The sequence below is a fragment of the Alosa alosa genome, chromosome 6, assembly GCF_017589495.1.
Source record: "Alosa alosa isolate M-15738 ecotype Scorff River chromosome 6, AALO_Geno_1.1, whole genome shotgun sequence".
Lineage (NCBI taxonomy): Eukaryota > Metazoa > Chordata > Actinopteri > Clupeiformes > Clupeidae > Alosa > Alosa alosa.
In genome coordinates this window covers 35211664-35226959 of record NC_063194.1, presented here as the reverse complement: position 1 = coordinate 35226959, position 15296 = coordinate 35211664, and positions in this window count along the sequence as shown.

Sequence of the window (15296 nt, the reverse complement as noted above, 5' to 3'; positions counted from 1 at the left end):
CTTAAGTCGAGAGGACTCCTAACTCACTAAGACCTATTCATAAACAGCTTTTTGTGGCATTTTACGCTATGATGTTTTGAAATGGGTAGCCTATGCTAACAGAAGCTTCCAATTGCGAGGGAACAATTTTGCATTCATAAAAGGGATGCAATAACGCCACCAACAACAACCAAAACTACTCATTGTTAACATGTAAATGAAATGTAACGTTTCATTGTGAATCAAATTAAAATGTTCTCCTCTTTGCAAACGTAGCCTAGGATATGGTGACAGATTAATTGAATAATGTTGCAAAGGTAGGCTACTGCATCAATCCATAGGCCTATGTTTCATTAGGCTACTAAGCTATTTGTTTTGCCTTACTCTTTATTCATTTAGGCTAGGCCTTTTATTCAGTTATTAATCATCTTCCGCCCTTCGCGACTACTTGTGTAGTGCACGATTCTCAGACCTGTCACCTGTCAGTCATCATCGGAAGAGAGGTGTTTGGAATTCCCGCGTTACAATCGTCAGCCAATCAAGGTGGTCACTTCAGTCAAGCTCGCATGAGTAATGACGCCATCCATAGCCACTTAAGACTCACTCCTAGTTTAGGAGTTGTCTGAAAGGCTTTGTGAATAACTTTTAAGAGAAAACTCCAATCTAAAATCTTTAAGTGCGATTTAGGAGTAGCCTACTCCTACTAGTAAGATAAAAGCCTTTTTGTGAATAGCCTACGGCCCCAGTTATTCATCATCTTCCGTCCTTGTGTAGCGACGATTCTGAGACCTGTCACCTGTCACTCATCATCGTAAGGGAGGTGTTTGGAATCATGCCCGCGTTACAATCATCAGCCAATCAAGGTGGTCACGCTTTGCCCATTTACCCAAATTAATGGTCGAAAATTACTGGTGATCATTGTTATTTAAGAACATGTAGTGTGCGAGGGGTACCAAAAACATCTTGCTCGTGAAAAAGCATCATAACGCACATTCTGGCGGGTCTGTTATTTACTGTAGGCTTAAAACCACATGCCTTTATTTTGGGCAAGCCTGCATTCATTCATTCAACCTTTATTTATTCTCGGAGGGTCATTGAGGGAAGCCCTCATTTTCAATGAAGCCGAAATTACAGAAGCGAAGCAAAGCGCTCCACAAACAAGACAACATTCGAGGCCTTCTGTTGAAGAATTTTATATAAAGCCTGGCGCTGACAGTAATCCTCCTGCCCCTGATAGGCCTACCACAGCTGTGGATAGTGTGGAATGTTCAAGTAATAACACAATCCAATGTGTGTCTCAATTGTCCCCGCTGACCACCTCACACATTTCTCTAGATTTTGCAACGAACTTACATGACACAATGCCATAAAATATGCCAGTTTTAGGACACAGAATAATGTTTGTAATGATACCAGGTAGGCCAGGTATTGTCGAAGGTGCATGGTGAAGTGAAATTTTACTTTGGAAAACAAACATTTGCCGATATCATCGCCGATCATCAGAATATTGCAACAGATTCTGTGTTCTGACTGTAGGTAACTTGTTAAGCCAGTGGTTCTCAAACTTTTATTTCATTCCCCACTTTGATCAAGGGGCATGACTGATGATAGTGGAGATAACGTGTTATCCCGAGGCTTTTGCAAGTCAGCATCTTCGACGGTAGTCTATTAAAAATATAAGTTTTCGATGTCCCAAACGGAGAGCCATACTTTATTGTTTTTAACGATCTCTATGCTACTCACAAAAATGTAGGCATGGGGACATGATGAAGTAGGTTATCCAACTGTCGTGGTGTTAAATTATTGTGATTACGAGCCAGTGGTTTTCAAACATTATCGCGGACTCGGACATCTAACTAAATGCAACAGGTTCATATCGCCCTCGTGATTCGCAAAATGAGGACCAGTGTTTTTTCAAATTGCAAATAGCTAATTGTTTTAACTATTTTTATGATAGTAGCCTATACAAAAAGCACTTCATACTATCTTAATCTTGGAATATGGGGAGGGAAGTGGGCGTCTGCAGTCAGCCAAATATGAATGTAATTCTGTGGTATAAAGCAGATGTATTTGTTTATTGTACAGAAAAATAAAAATGACATGTCAAGCAGTCAATTGACTACATTGCAGTCAAGAAGTAGGGCAAATTAATTTACTTAAACCAAAACGTGGGTCATAGTTGTCTAAGCCTCTATTGGCGTGAGCCTGTTAAAAACGCCGCCAGATAGTATTAAATCGGCAACAACATTGTTTTCTGCAGAAGCCTACCCAAGGCTACAGATTAATTCTGAACAGTTATTTCTCTACTGGCTCAATTATCACACTACTGTTTTTATTTGCGTAGTTGCGTTAACCCCAACACTGACAATAATGTAGACAGCAAATTTCGATTTCGATTTTCGTTACCACCGTAGTAGTCAAGCCTTAAGCCATACCCAAGTAGCCTAAATCGAGGTAATGTTTAATTATGCATGATTTATTTTGTTATTGAATTCAGAGGGCTGGGATTACTCTCGGCAACAATTATGTAAGGGACGCAGGCAGAGCGATGTACAGTGGCAGAGCCGACGCGACAGTGGCTGAAAGTGGTACTAAAGCTTCACGCAGCTTCACGCGTAATCTTTGAATGAAGTGGTCATTTGAAAGCGATGCCCACTGTACAGGATGCAGTGCAGCTGACAGCAGACTTGGTGGAGGTGTGCAGTAAAGGAGGATTCCAACTTACCAAATGGGGAACAACAGAGCTGTGCTATCCACCAGAGCTGTGCTATCCAACAGAGCTGTGCTATCCAACATAAAGGAGGAGGAAAGGGGAAAAGACATCAGATCCTAGATAAAGACCAGCGACCAATTGACCAGCGACCAATTGACCTCTTGGACTTCAGATGACACCTTCAGGTTTGACATCCTAGTTCCTGGAAAGCCACACACACAGAGAGGAATGCTGTCAATGGTAAAGCTCTGTGTATGATCCACTTGGTATTTTAGCACCCCTCACTCTCCCAGCCAAACAACTACTACAGCAGCTCTGTAAGCAGGGCTATGGATGGGATCAGTCTAAGCAGTGGATTAATTGGATTCAGGATCTTCCAAAACTGGCAGGTTTTAGTATTTCACGCTGTATCAAACCCGTTGACTTTGGAAACCCACAGTCCTTCCAACTGTACCATTTTGCTGATGCCAGCGAGATTGGATATGGAGCAGTAAGTTATCTTAGGATGACCAATGACCAGGGTGAGGTACATGTGTTTTTATGATGGGAAAAGCAAGAGTTGCCCCTTTAAAGCAAATGACGATCCCAAGACTGGAACTGGCAGCCGCGGTGTTGTCTGTTAAGGTAGACAAGCTACTCAAGGCTGAACTGCATCTCATCCTCCAAATTTCACAATTTTGGATAGACAACCAGGCTGTATTGCAGTACATAGCCAATGACAGTGCAAGATTTCATACCTTTGTTGCAAATAGAGTTTCCTTCATAAGAGAGAACAGCAATGTTCAACAATGGAAGTTCATCAACAGCAAGTATAATCCAGCAGACGATGCCTCCAGGGAGCTGAGTGTGCAGAAGTTCCTGGACAACCGAAGATGGATTTAAAACACACCTGGCCAGCAGAGTGTGCCGAAAAAGTGTCTTTGTCACAAGACGACCCAGAGGTTAAACGTTTCCCTGTTGTGTGTAATGTGATTCAAGATGTTTCAAGTCCTACTTATAAACTTCTCACTTTCTTCTCAGACTGGACCAGGTTGGTGAAAGCTGTTGCCTGGTATCAAAAGCTTGGAGACAGCCTGTTAGTTCTAGCTGGCAAAAGGAAACAACTTTTGACTGACATCACCACCCGTTCTTGTCATCAGAATGTGATGTCTGACCTGCAAGCCTTCAAGGTAAAGCTAGGTGGTCAGTGCACTTCCCTGAATGATCTTGAAAGGGCTGAGAAGGCAATTCTATCATTCACTCAAAGGCAAACTTTCCCTATTGGGGATGAAAGGTTAGGAATGACACCACCTAGTGGTGTTCCTAAAAAGAGCAAGATTTACAGGCTGGATCCTGTGCTGAAAGACGGGTTGCTCAGAGTAGGAGGACGGTTATCAAGGGCGGCTATGTCTGAGACCATGAAGTATCCCATCATCCTTCCAAAACATTCTCACATATCCAGTCTGCTACTTCGCCATATCCATGAAAAGTACGGGCACTGTGGCAGAAATTACATCCTTAGCCAATTCTTGGAAAAAAGTACTGGATGCCAGTGGAAATAGTGCAGCAAGAAACGTAATCTCAAAATGTGTGCTCTGCAGACGTTTGAAAAACAGGACAGGAGAACAGAAGATGGCAAATTTGCCATATGAAAGAACACAGCCAGATCTTCCACCATTCACCAATGTGGGCATGGACTATTTTGGTCCAATAGAAACCGGAAGAGGTAGGCGTTTGGTAAAAAAGATATGGTGTGCTCTTTACGTGGTTTGTCTTGCAGAGCTGTCCACCTGGAGATGGCATACTCCCTTGACACGGACTCCTGTATCCATGCCATCAGGAGATTCGTATGTAGACGAGGCCAGGTGCAGCACATCTGCATGCATGTATAATGTGTGTGTACAGTGTGTGTATAGTGTGTGTAGACGAGGCCAGGTGCAGCACATCTGCATGCATGTATAATGTGTGTGTATAGTGTGTGTATAGTGTGTGTAGACGAGGCCAGGTGCAGCACATCTGGTCCCACAATGGCACCAACCTAGTCGGTGCTGAAAAGGAGTTGAAAAGGGTTTTGTCCAGCTGGAACAGCAATAAGTGCCATGCTTGGCAAAGGAATACATATCTGGCGGACATGCCATGCCCTCATAGCACAGCTTTACATGCCCTCATTGCACCGCTTTAGTACATGCCCTCATAGCACAGCTTTACATGCCCTCATAGCACAGCTTTATGCCCTCATAGCACAGCTTTATGCCCTCATAGCACAGCTTTAGTACATGCCCTCATAGCACAGCTTTACATGCCCTCATAGCACAGCTTTAGTACATGCCATCATAGCACAGCTTTAGTACATGCCCTCATAGCACAGCTTTAGTACATGCCCTCATAGCACAGCTTTACATGCCCTCATAGCACAGCTTTAGTACAGTACATGCCCTCATAGCACAGCTTTAGTACATACATGCCCTCATAGCACAGCTTTTTAGTATATGCCCTCATAGCACAGCTTTACATGCCCTCATTGCACAGCTTTACATGCCCTCACAGCACAGCTTTACATGCCCTCACAGCACAACTTTAGTACATGCCCTCATAGCACAGCTTTAGTACATGCCCTCATAGCACAGCTTTACATGCCCTCATAGCACAGCTTTACATGCCCTCATAGCACAGCTTTGGTACATGCCCTCATAACACAGCTTTACATGCCCCATAGCACAGCTTTATGCCCTCATAGCACGTAGCTTTACATGCCCTCATAGCGCTTTGGTACATGCCCTCATAGCACACCTTAAATGCATTGCCAGCTTTAGTTTACGCCCCCATAGCACAGCTTTACATGCCCTCATAGCACAGCTTTATGCCCTCATAGCACAGCTTTAGTACATGCCCTCATAGCAGCAGCTTTACATGCCCTCATAGCACAGCTTTACATGCCCTCATAGCACAGCTTTAGTACATGCCCTCATAGCACAGCTTTATGCCCTCATAGCACAGCTTTTACATGCCCTCATAGCACAGCTTTATGCCCTCATAGCACAGCTTTATGCCCTCATAGCACAGCTTTATGCCCTCATAGCACAGCTTTACATGCCCTCATAGCACAGCTTTAGTACATGCCCTCATAGCACAGCTTTATGCCCTCATAGCACAGCTTTTATGCCCTCATAGCACAGCTTTTTACATGCCCTCATAGCACAGCTTTTATGCCCTCATAGCACAGCTTTACATGCCCTCATAGCACAGCTTTAGTACATGCCCTCATAGCACAGCTTTATGCCCTCATAGGAGCTTGTAGGCACTTTGGCTGCTTGCGTCAGATAGCACAGGTTTTTCTTTTCACTTTTTTTTTTTCGACCAACAGTATTCCGTGAACATGATCAACTGAACTCCGTGCTAAAATCGGCCAGTATAAGTATGTATGGGGAGTATCTGTACTTTACTTGAGTTTTTATAGTTCTGTCAACTTTGACTTTCACTTTCTGAAGTGAATTGGATACTTTTACTCCGATACATTTTCTGATACGCAACACCGTTCAGATAAAAATAAAACGGAATCTGTTAGCTTAGGGAGTCTGAAACAAAGCAGGTTTGAGGAGGCTGGCTTGTGGGTAATGTAGTGCAAACAAACCAGGTTTGAGGATGCTGGCTTGTGGGTAATGTAGTGCAAACAAAGCAGGTTTGAGGAAGCTGGCTTGTGGGTAATGTAGTGGTAATGAATGAAGCAATGAGAACAAACAACCCATTTGAGCTCTGTAAGTTCTTTAGGCTTTGAACACCTTGTAGGCTTTATGTCTATAAAGTGTGATGTAAGCTCCATGTTTATGAAGTGTGATGTAAGCTCCATGTTTATGAATCGTGATGTAGGCTTTATGTCTATAAAGTGTGATGTAAGCTCCATGTTTATGAAGTGTGATGTAAGCTCCATGTTTATGAATTGTGATGTAGGCTTTATGTCTATAAAGTGTGATGTAAGCTCCATGTTTATGAAGTGTGATGTTGGCTACTTGTTTATGAATCGTGATGTAGGCTTTATGTCTATAAAGTGTGATGTAAGCTCCATGTTTATGAAGTGTGATGTTGGCTACTTGTTTATGAAGTGTAGGCTTTATGTCTATAAAGTGTGATGTAGGCTCCATGTTTATGAAGTGTGATGTAGGCTTTATGTCTATAAAGTGTGATGTAAGCTCCATGTTTATGAAGTTTGATGTAGGCTACTTGTTTATGAAGTGTGATGTAGGCTTCATGTTTATGAAGTGTGATGTAGGCTACTTGTTTATGAAGTGTGATGTACACTGTAGGCTCCATGTTTATGAAGTGTGATGTACGCTGTAGGCTCATTGTTTATAAAGTGTGATGTAGGCTCATTGTGTTTGATGTAGGCTCCATGTTTATGAAGTGTGATGTAGGCTTCATGTTTATGAAGTGTGATATAGGCTCCTTGTGTATGATGTAGGCTCCATGTTTATGAAGTGTGATGTACACTGTAGGCTCATTGTCTATAAAGTGTGATGTAGGCTCATTGTGTTTGATGTAGGCTCCATGTTTATGAAGTGTGATGTAGGCTCCATGTTTATGAAGTGTGATATAGGCTCCTTGTTAATGAAGTGTGATGTAGGCTCCTTGTGTATGACGTAGGCTCCATGTTTTGAGGTGCTGTATAAGCTTCATTAATATTGATAACTCTTCATTTATTTATTAACAGCATTTACTTGTAATTGTACTTTAAATGGTTATTTTAATAGGTATATATAATAATAACATAATAATAATAATAATAATAATAATAATAACTAGAAATTGCAATTCCAAGGAATTACCAGTGCATGAAAATCCAAAGTTGTGATGTAAAATATCATGTATGGTTAAAATAGATAATACAGAGATGGTTATTACGGTGATGCTAGGATAGACATGGTAGCTGCACAGCTTAATAAAAGTTTATAGTTGAAAAGTAGACCGTTAAAAAATGAATGTAGATAACGTTTTCTAGCAGTTTTGCTAAACATGCTAACTATACTAGCAATGCTAACATGCTAACTATGTTAACCATGCTACTTAGCTAATGTTTTCTAGTAGTTTTGCTAAAAATGTTAACTATGCTAGCAATGCTAAAATGCTAACTATGTTACTTAACGCTAACATTTTCTAGCAGTTTTGTTAACCATGCTACTTAGCAATGTTAAATGCTTTCTAGCAGTTTTTTGCTAAACATGCTAACCATGCTACTTAGCTAATGTTTTCTAGCAGTTTTGTTCAAAATGTTAAAATGTTAACAATGCTAACTAGCTACAGTGGGTAGGAGTCATAGTTGATGACAAGTGTTGACATAGTTGTATGATTGTATGCTTAAAGCCTGAGGCTGCAGGTGGCCTGAACACCTGGCATAGGATTCTAATTGCTTAATGGCCGTATTATGATGTCACAATCAGCAATGTTAAGTCTATGGGGATTTTTAAAGGTTTTTCTTTAATAGTTTAAAAAGTATAAAAGTTTCAAAGTTGAAAAGACATAGCAGCTTGGTCCGTTTGAAGACCTATGTAACAAAGTTTGAATGAAGTTTCTAAGTTTAACTGTTCAAGAGAAATTGTGTACGGAAATAGTGGTAAGCGGAATAATAACTAGAAATGCAATTCCAAGGAATTACCAGTGCATGAAAATGCTAAAGTTGTGATGTAAAATATCATACAGAGTCAAAACAAACTATATTGGTTGCTTGGTAGATAAGATTTAATATAGTTGGAATGACTGAACAGTTAAATAGATAGGTAGATAGTGTAAGGTTAAATTATTTAGGTAGATAGTTGACGATAACTGACAGTTGGAATGGCTCTAATGTTTTCTAGCAGTTATGCTAACTATGTTAACAAAGATAATAATGCTAACCAAGTTACTTAACCCTTACAAGCCCGACCGTTCTAATTTCGTTAAAATTTTAACGATGACCAATCATCTAATATCTCAGCTGTCCAATGACTGATTTTATTTCTGAAATCTTCCCGTAATGCTGACAACATAAGCTTAAATTTGATATGATTGGTTAAGGGGTTTATGGCTGAAATGTTTTGGATACTTGAAGATGAGTCGTGAAAAAACTTTTCACTTCAGTCGTACATTTTAACATGGACCGCCAGATGCCACCTGCACTTCGTTGGAGTTTACCTCGACTGGAAACCACACAGCTGGATAAACTGAGGTAATATATATTTTACATCGTTTCTAGTTATGGTTAATCTTAATTTGTAGTCATAAAATCATGTTATTTGACAGTAATATGCTTTCTCATCAGCGTCAACATTATGGCATAGCGGGGCTAAGTGCATCGTCATGTAACTTTAGCTAGCTGCATTACTCTGAACTGCTTGCAGTATTCTCGTTTGCTTTTGATATCAGTTATTTTCATTTGACAATTTCATTTAAAAACCTGTTAGTATATAACCTGTAAGTAAGTTAGTTTTCTAGTACCAATTTGCTTGTTAGGTAAGCATTATATTGGCAAGTCAGTATAGCATACCAAAGCTGAAAAAATCAATGGGCGCCGCGTTTCTAAGTTGCGTTCTCTTACATGAAATAAGTTGAGCGATATTTTTACTCCTCTCAATATGTAGTTGTAGAAAACAAGATGTGAAATCACAGATTCTGTCAGAAATGTAGTGCTAATTAACTGATTCCCTCTCCTCGGGCAGTTTGTAGTGAACTGTTTTAGCTTGCTAACTTCTAAATGACAAACATCAGACGTGCTTGTCTCAACATTTTCTAAGATGGCATGACTTGATATTCTACTCTTCTCAATATGTAGTTTTATAGAAAACATGATGTGAAATCACATATTATGTCAGAAATGTCATTATTGCATTTAAGCAGTTAGTTACTAGGTGAAATGTAATCTGTCTTTATCTTAATGCCAGCCAGGCAATCAGATTTAGGGTAGCTAAACCCATGTGTAATAAAATTACTTTTCATACTTCTAAATATTTTTTGAGTTACTCAAAATGCTTCAATAGTTTAGGCTACCTCTTCTTGTGTATGTATGTGCACACATGCACACATCTGTAGTTTTGTGATTTTATTTTTTAAATTAATAAATGTATTACATTTGTATGATTTTACTGTTGTTTCAGATGGAGGATGACAAGACCTACACAGACCTCCTTGCAGGCCTGAAGAGGTAGCTGACTGCTGATGAGCTTAGCTCACAATGTTGAAGACCATGTGAGGATGGAGGAAGAAGGTATAGATTTAGGTGGCGTGCGTGGGGTGGTGTAGACTGCCACTAAAACACTGTGAAATAGACTTGTTATGTTGATTTTTTATGTTGTTGTCCCAGGCATATGTGGTTTTACCAACCGAACGGGTGGGAGGTTGTGCTTAGTAGGCGTCAGTATGCAAACACACAGTGCAGGGGCATGGGATCTAAGAGACCCCAGAAGAGTTTCACAGTTTTCTGGGATTGATCATTGCTTGTATGGCCTGGAGTTTAGTGGTAGGTGACTGCTTTTTTGGTAAACAAAATTGCTGTCAGATTTGGCATTCTACAGAAGGGGATGCGTTTCGTTATGAGTCATAGGTCTTCTGTGTTTAACCTTCAGGTTCCCCACCCCACCTTTCCCTATCCTCCTCTGTGTGTGTGTGTGTGTGTGTGTGTGTGTGTGTGTGAGTTTGTGTGTATATGTGTGTATGTGTTTATTCTCAACAGGCTTGTTCTATGTAATCCACTTTCAAATGTTTAGACACATTGATTTTTGAGTGATGTTGAAGTTGATTGTATTTCTAGCTTTTCATAAATAATACATTTTATAGATGTATATCATTTTCATATTACACTAATTTATATAAGGAAGTTGTATCTGTTGAATCAAATGTATTCTATGTCTCTATTTGAAGAATTGATCTTCAATAAATATACAGTATACTTACTTCCTGTATTACTGGTAAGGTACATGTTTTTCTTTTATATATCATTATTGTTGACTGTAGCATTTGCTTATATACAAATAAATGGTTTATTCTTATGGACCAAATAAATCTAAACCATTGTGTCTGACTTCATTATTAGTTTTTATGCATACTTTTATGTTTTTGGTGAGAAAGAGAATGTGAATTCTGTCAACATTCTAAATCCCGTTTCCTGCATTTTTTTACACTTATCACTTAATTTATCATAACTTTTGAAAGGTTAATGATATTCCAATTCAGTCTTTTTTGTTAAATAGCCCACAACTTGCTGAACATGTCATACACTCTATATTTTTCTCTATCTCGTATAGAAATATGATGAAAATTCATTTTTATGCGAATGAAATTCAATTTTAACGAATTTCGGTATACATTTGGAGAGGATTTTCAAAGACTGTTCATTACTATATCAACATTACCATATGTATTTTACATCATTTGATAGAACTGACCCTTCTGATTACAATGGTATGTATATCCCATTTATGGTATGTATTATACTCAAGAAATAAGGTTTTTTGTGTAAGGAGGTCATCCAGCACCAAAAATGGAATGTTCGGCACGGGCACGAAAGGGTTAACTTAGTTAATTTAGCTAATGTTTTCCAGCAGTTTTTTTTAAATGTTAATAATGCTAATGCTGTTAACTATATTAACAATGCTAACTATGTAACTTAGCTAATAATTTATAACAGTTATGCTAAAATATTAAGAATGTATGGAAAAGTGGTTAGCGGAATGATAAGAAGTTGTTGATGTTGTTGCCTTGGAAGAACAGTACAGTACATTGTCATGCACTGTAATCAGAAGAAAAAGCCTTGGAAGAAGCACTGTAATTAGAGTGCACTGTTATCTGATTTATTCTTATTATTCCGCTGACGCTTTTTGTGCGTTTAATACAGCTTCAACCATTTAACTTAGAAACTTTGTTCAAACTGCGTTGCGTAGGTCTTACTTATGTGACTTCAGCCATGTATTTTTCAACTTTGTAACTATTAATTAAAAACTACAAAAATTTCCCCATTGACTTAACATTAGATTATGACATCACAATAGAGCAATTAGAATCTTATGCCAGGTGTTCAGGCCACCTGGAACAACTGTCTCAGGCTTTAAGCATACAATATGGCTGTATTAAGACTGCAAGAACATCAATATGGCTGTATTAAGACTGCAAGAACATCCAAGATGGCGGCGCGTACACACGCAGCGACCTCTCTCTGTCCCAACCGTACGGTGTTTTGTTCGTTTAAAAAGTGTTTGTCCGAAAGTTTTACGCGTGTTCGTCTCGTCTTACTACGCCGTACTACAAGTACAGCAGGCAGTTTTTAATTGACATCTGCAAAAGCAAGTTTTGCAGCGTTCTGGACTTTGCAACAGAGGCTAAAGGAACTTCGGACTACTCCGGCCTGCAACTACACGGACTTCGCCTGCTACTCCTCCCGGGAAAGAAAGCGTCGGGCGGTGTGCGAGGAAGCAGAAGAGGGGTAAGCGCGGAGGCGTCGGGCCAGGCTAGCGGCTAGCCCAACTTCGCCCAGCAATACCATCCATTCTCCTGGCAAATGTACGATCACTGGACAACAAAATGGATCACATCGACTGCTGAGATCAACGAACGGACAGTAAGTAACTGCTGTGTGCTCGTCTTCACTGAGACTTGGTTAAATGACAACATTCGGACTCTGCTGTACAACTGGAGCAGCTAGCATGCTATCGAGCAGACAGGGCCATTGTAAAGGGAGGTAAATCACGAGGAGGAGGAATCTGTGTTTACATCCGTGACGAATGGTGCCGGGACACTGTAGTAGTATGCAAACACTGCTCACCACTGGCAGAGTTTATGATCATAAAGTGCCGTCCTTTTTACCTGCCAAGGGAAATTACTGCGATTCTGCTAGTTGCAGTATACAGCGATAAGAACGCGGCTCTTAGTGAACTGTACCAGGCTGTCAGTGAACAACAGACGGCACACCCAGACGGTTTCACCATCTTCACTGGAGATTTTAACCATGCTGATCTCAAAACTGTACTTCCAAAGCTACACCAGCATGTTGATTTTCCAACAAGAGGAGATAACATCCTGGACCTGGTCTACACTGCACACAAAGGGGCATACAAAGCCACCCCCTCCCCCCATTGGACTTTCAGACCATATCACTGTTATGCTAATGCCCGCATACAGACAAAGGGTAAAAGAGAACAAACCGGTTTGTAAGCAGGTAAAAGTGTGGCCTGAGGGGCCTCCGATGCTCTTCAAGACTGCTTTGACACAACAGACTGGGAAATGTTTAAGCAGGCAGCCACTTACAACAACCGGACAGACATAGAGGAGTATACAGACACTGTAACCTCTTACATCACCAAGTGCATCGATGATGTGACCCCACACAAAAGACATCATCACTTTCGGGCTAACTGGAAGCCATGGCTGACAGGGGATGTCCTCAGGCTGCTGAGGGCCAGAGACAAAGCCTACAGAGCTGGGGATGAAGCTGGCATGAAAACAGCGAGAGCCAACCTGTCCCGTGGCATCAAGGAAGCAAAAAGGAATACACTCACAAGATAACCACCCACTTCAAAGACAGCAGGAACGCACAAAGCCTATGGCGGGGCATTCAGGCCCTCACGGACTACAAGCCCGCCCACAGAGCTGTGAGAGCAACATCCCTCTGCTCAACAACCTGAACCTTCTTTGCTCGCTTTGAAGCACAAAACAGCACCTGCCCACAGAAGACCCATCCCCTCTACATGAGCAGCCCCTGTGCCTCTCTGCCGACAGCGTGAAGAGGACACTTGCTGCCATCAACACCCGTGAAGGCAACAGGTCCAGACAACATCCCAGGTCGATGGCTGAAGGACTGTGCAGGGGGAGCTTAAGGATGTCTTCACAGACATCTTTAACACTTCCCTGAAGCAAGCCATCGTCCCATCATGTTTCAAAGCTGCCACCATCATACCTGTGCCGAAGAAAACTGCTCCATCCTGCTTCAATGACTACCGCCCTGTGGCACTGACACCCATCATCATGAAGTGCTTTGAGCGGCTTGTCATGTCACATATCAAAGCCATTCTCCCCCCCCACCCTGGACCCCTTCCAGTTTGCATACCGAGCCAAGCGGTCTACAGAGGATGCAATCTGCTCTGCCCTCCACCCAGCCCTCACCCACCTGGAAAAAAGAGACTCATATGTGAGATTGCTGTTTATAGACTTCAGTTCTGCATTCAACACCATAATACCACAACAACTCATCTGCAAACTTGACAAACTGGGACTCAGTACCTACCTCTGCAACTGGCTACTGGACTTCCTCTGTCAGAGGCCCCAAGTAGTACGTGTTGGCAACAATACCTCAAGCAGCATCACACTGAGCACAGGGGCCCCAAGGCTGCGCGGCTCAGTCCGCTGCTCTTCACCCTGCTGGACGATGACTGCACTGCAACCTACAGCAACAATCACATAGTGAAATTTGCTGGCGACACAACTCTGGTGGGTCTCATCACCAAGGGCGACGAGACTCAATACAGGTTGGAGGTCGACCATCTGACCACGTGGTGCAGGGGACAACCTCCTGCTGAACGTCAGCAAGACCAAAGAGATTGTTGTTGACTTCCGGAGAGGTCACACCCAACACCTGCCACTGACCATCGACGGTGCTGTGGTGGAGAGAGCGAGCAGCACCAAATTCCTGGGGTGCACATCAGTGAAGACCTCTCCTGGACCACCAACACTGCATCACTGGCTTAAGAGAGCTCAGCGCCGCCTGTACTTCCCTCTTTGGAAACTCAGGCGAGCAAGTGCTCCACCAGCCATCATGACCACATTCTACCGAGGCACCATCGAGAGCATCCTCTCCAGCTGTATCGCTGTGTGGGGCGGAAGCTGCACTGAATACAACAGGAAAGCCCTGCAGCGCATTAAAAGTGACAAAGAACACAGCTGGAAGGATTATTGGTGCTTCACTCCCCTCCCTGAAGGACATTTACACCACCCACCCCACCTCACCGCGAAGGCGACCAAAATTGTGAGTGATGCAAGTCACCCCGGCTCACAATCTGTTTGATCTACTGCCCTCTGGGAAGAGGTACAGAAGCCTGCGCTCCCGCACTACCAGACTCACCAACAGCTTCATACACCAAGCCGTAAGGATGCTGAACTCTCTCCCTCCTCTCCCCCCTCCACCCTCAGCTACATAACATCCTGGACATTGGACCCAAAAATGGCCGCCTGCACTACTCCACTTGCACACTTGCACACTTGTACACTTTACAACTGGTGTTGTTGTCCTGAAACACAAACTCTGCTGCTCTTACATAACTTGCACCACTATGCCACTTTCTTCTTACTTAGGTCAAACAGAACTACCCAAGCCTTTTATTGGCCTGAATTTGCACTAGTATTTTTATTGACTGTCTATGCACAATTTCAACCACATTTTGCTGCTCTTATTTTTTCATTATTATATGTGCCCTCTTATTTACTTATTTACTTACTTTTTTGTTTACTTGAATGTTATGTTTGTCTGTGGACCTAAATTGGTAAAATATGTCTTGTCTTCACCGTGGGATAGTGAGAAACGGAATTTCGATCTCTTTGTATGTCTGGAACATGTGAAGAAATTGACAATAAAGCTGACTTTGACTTTGACTTTGACTTTGAGATCCTGTTCAAC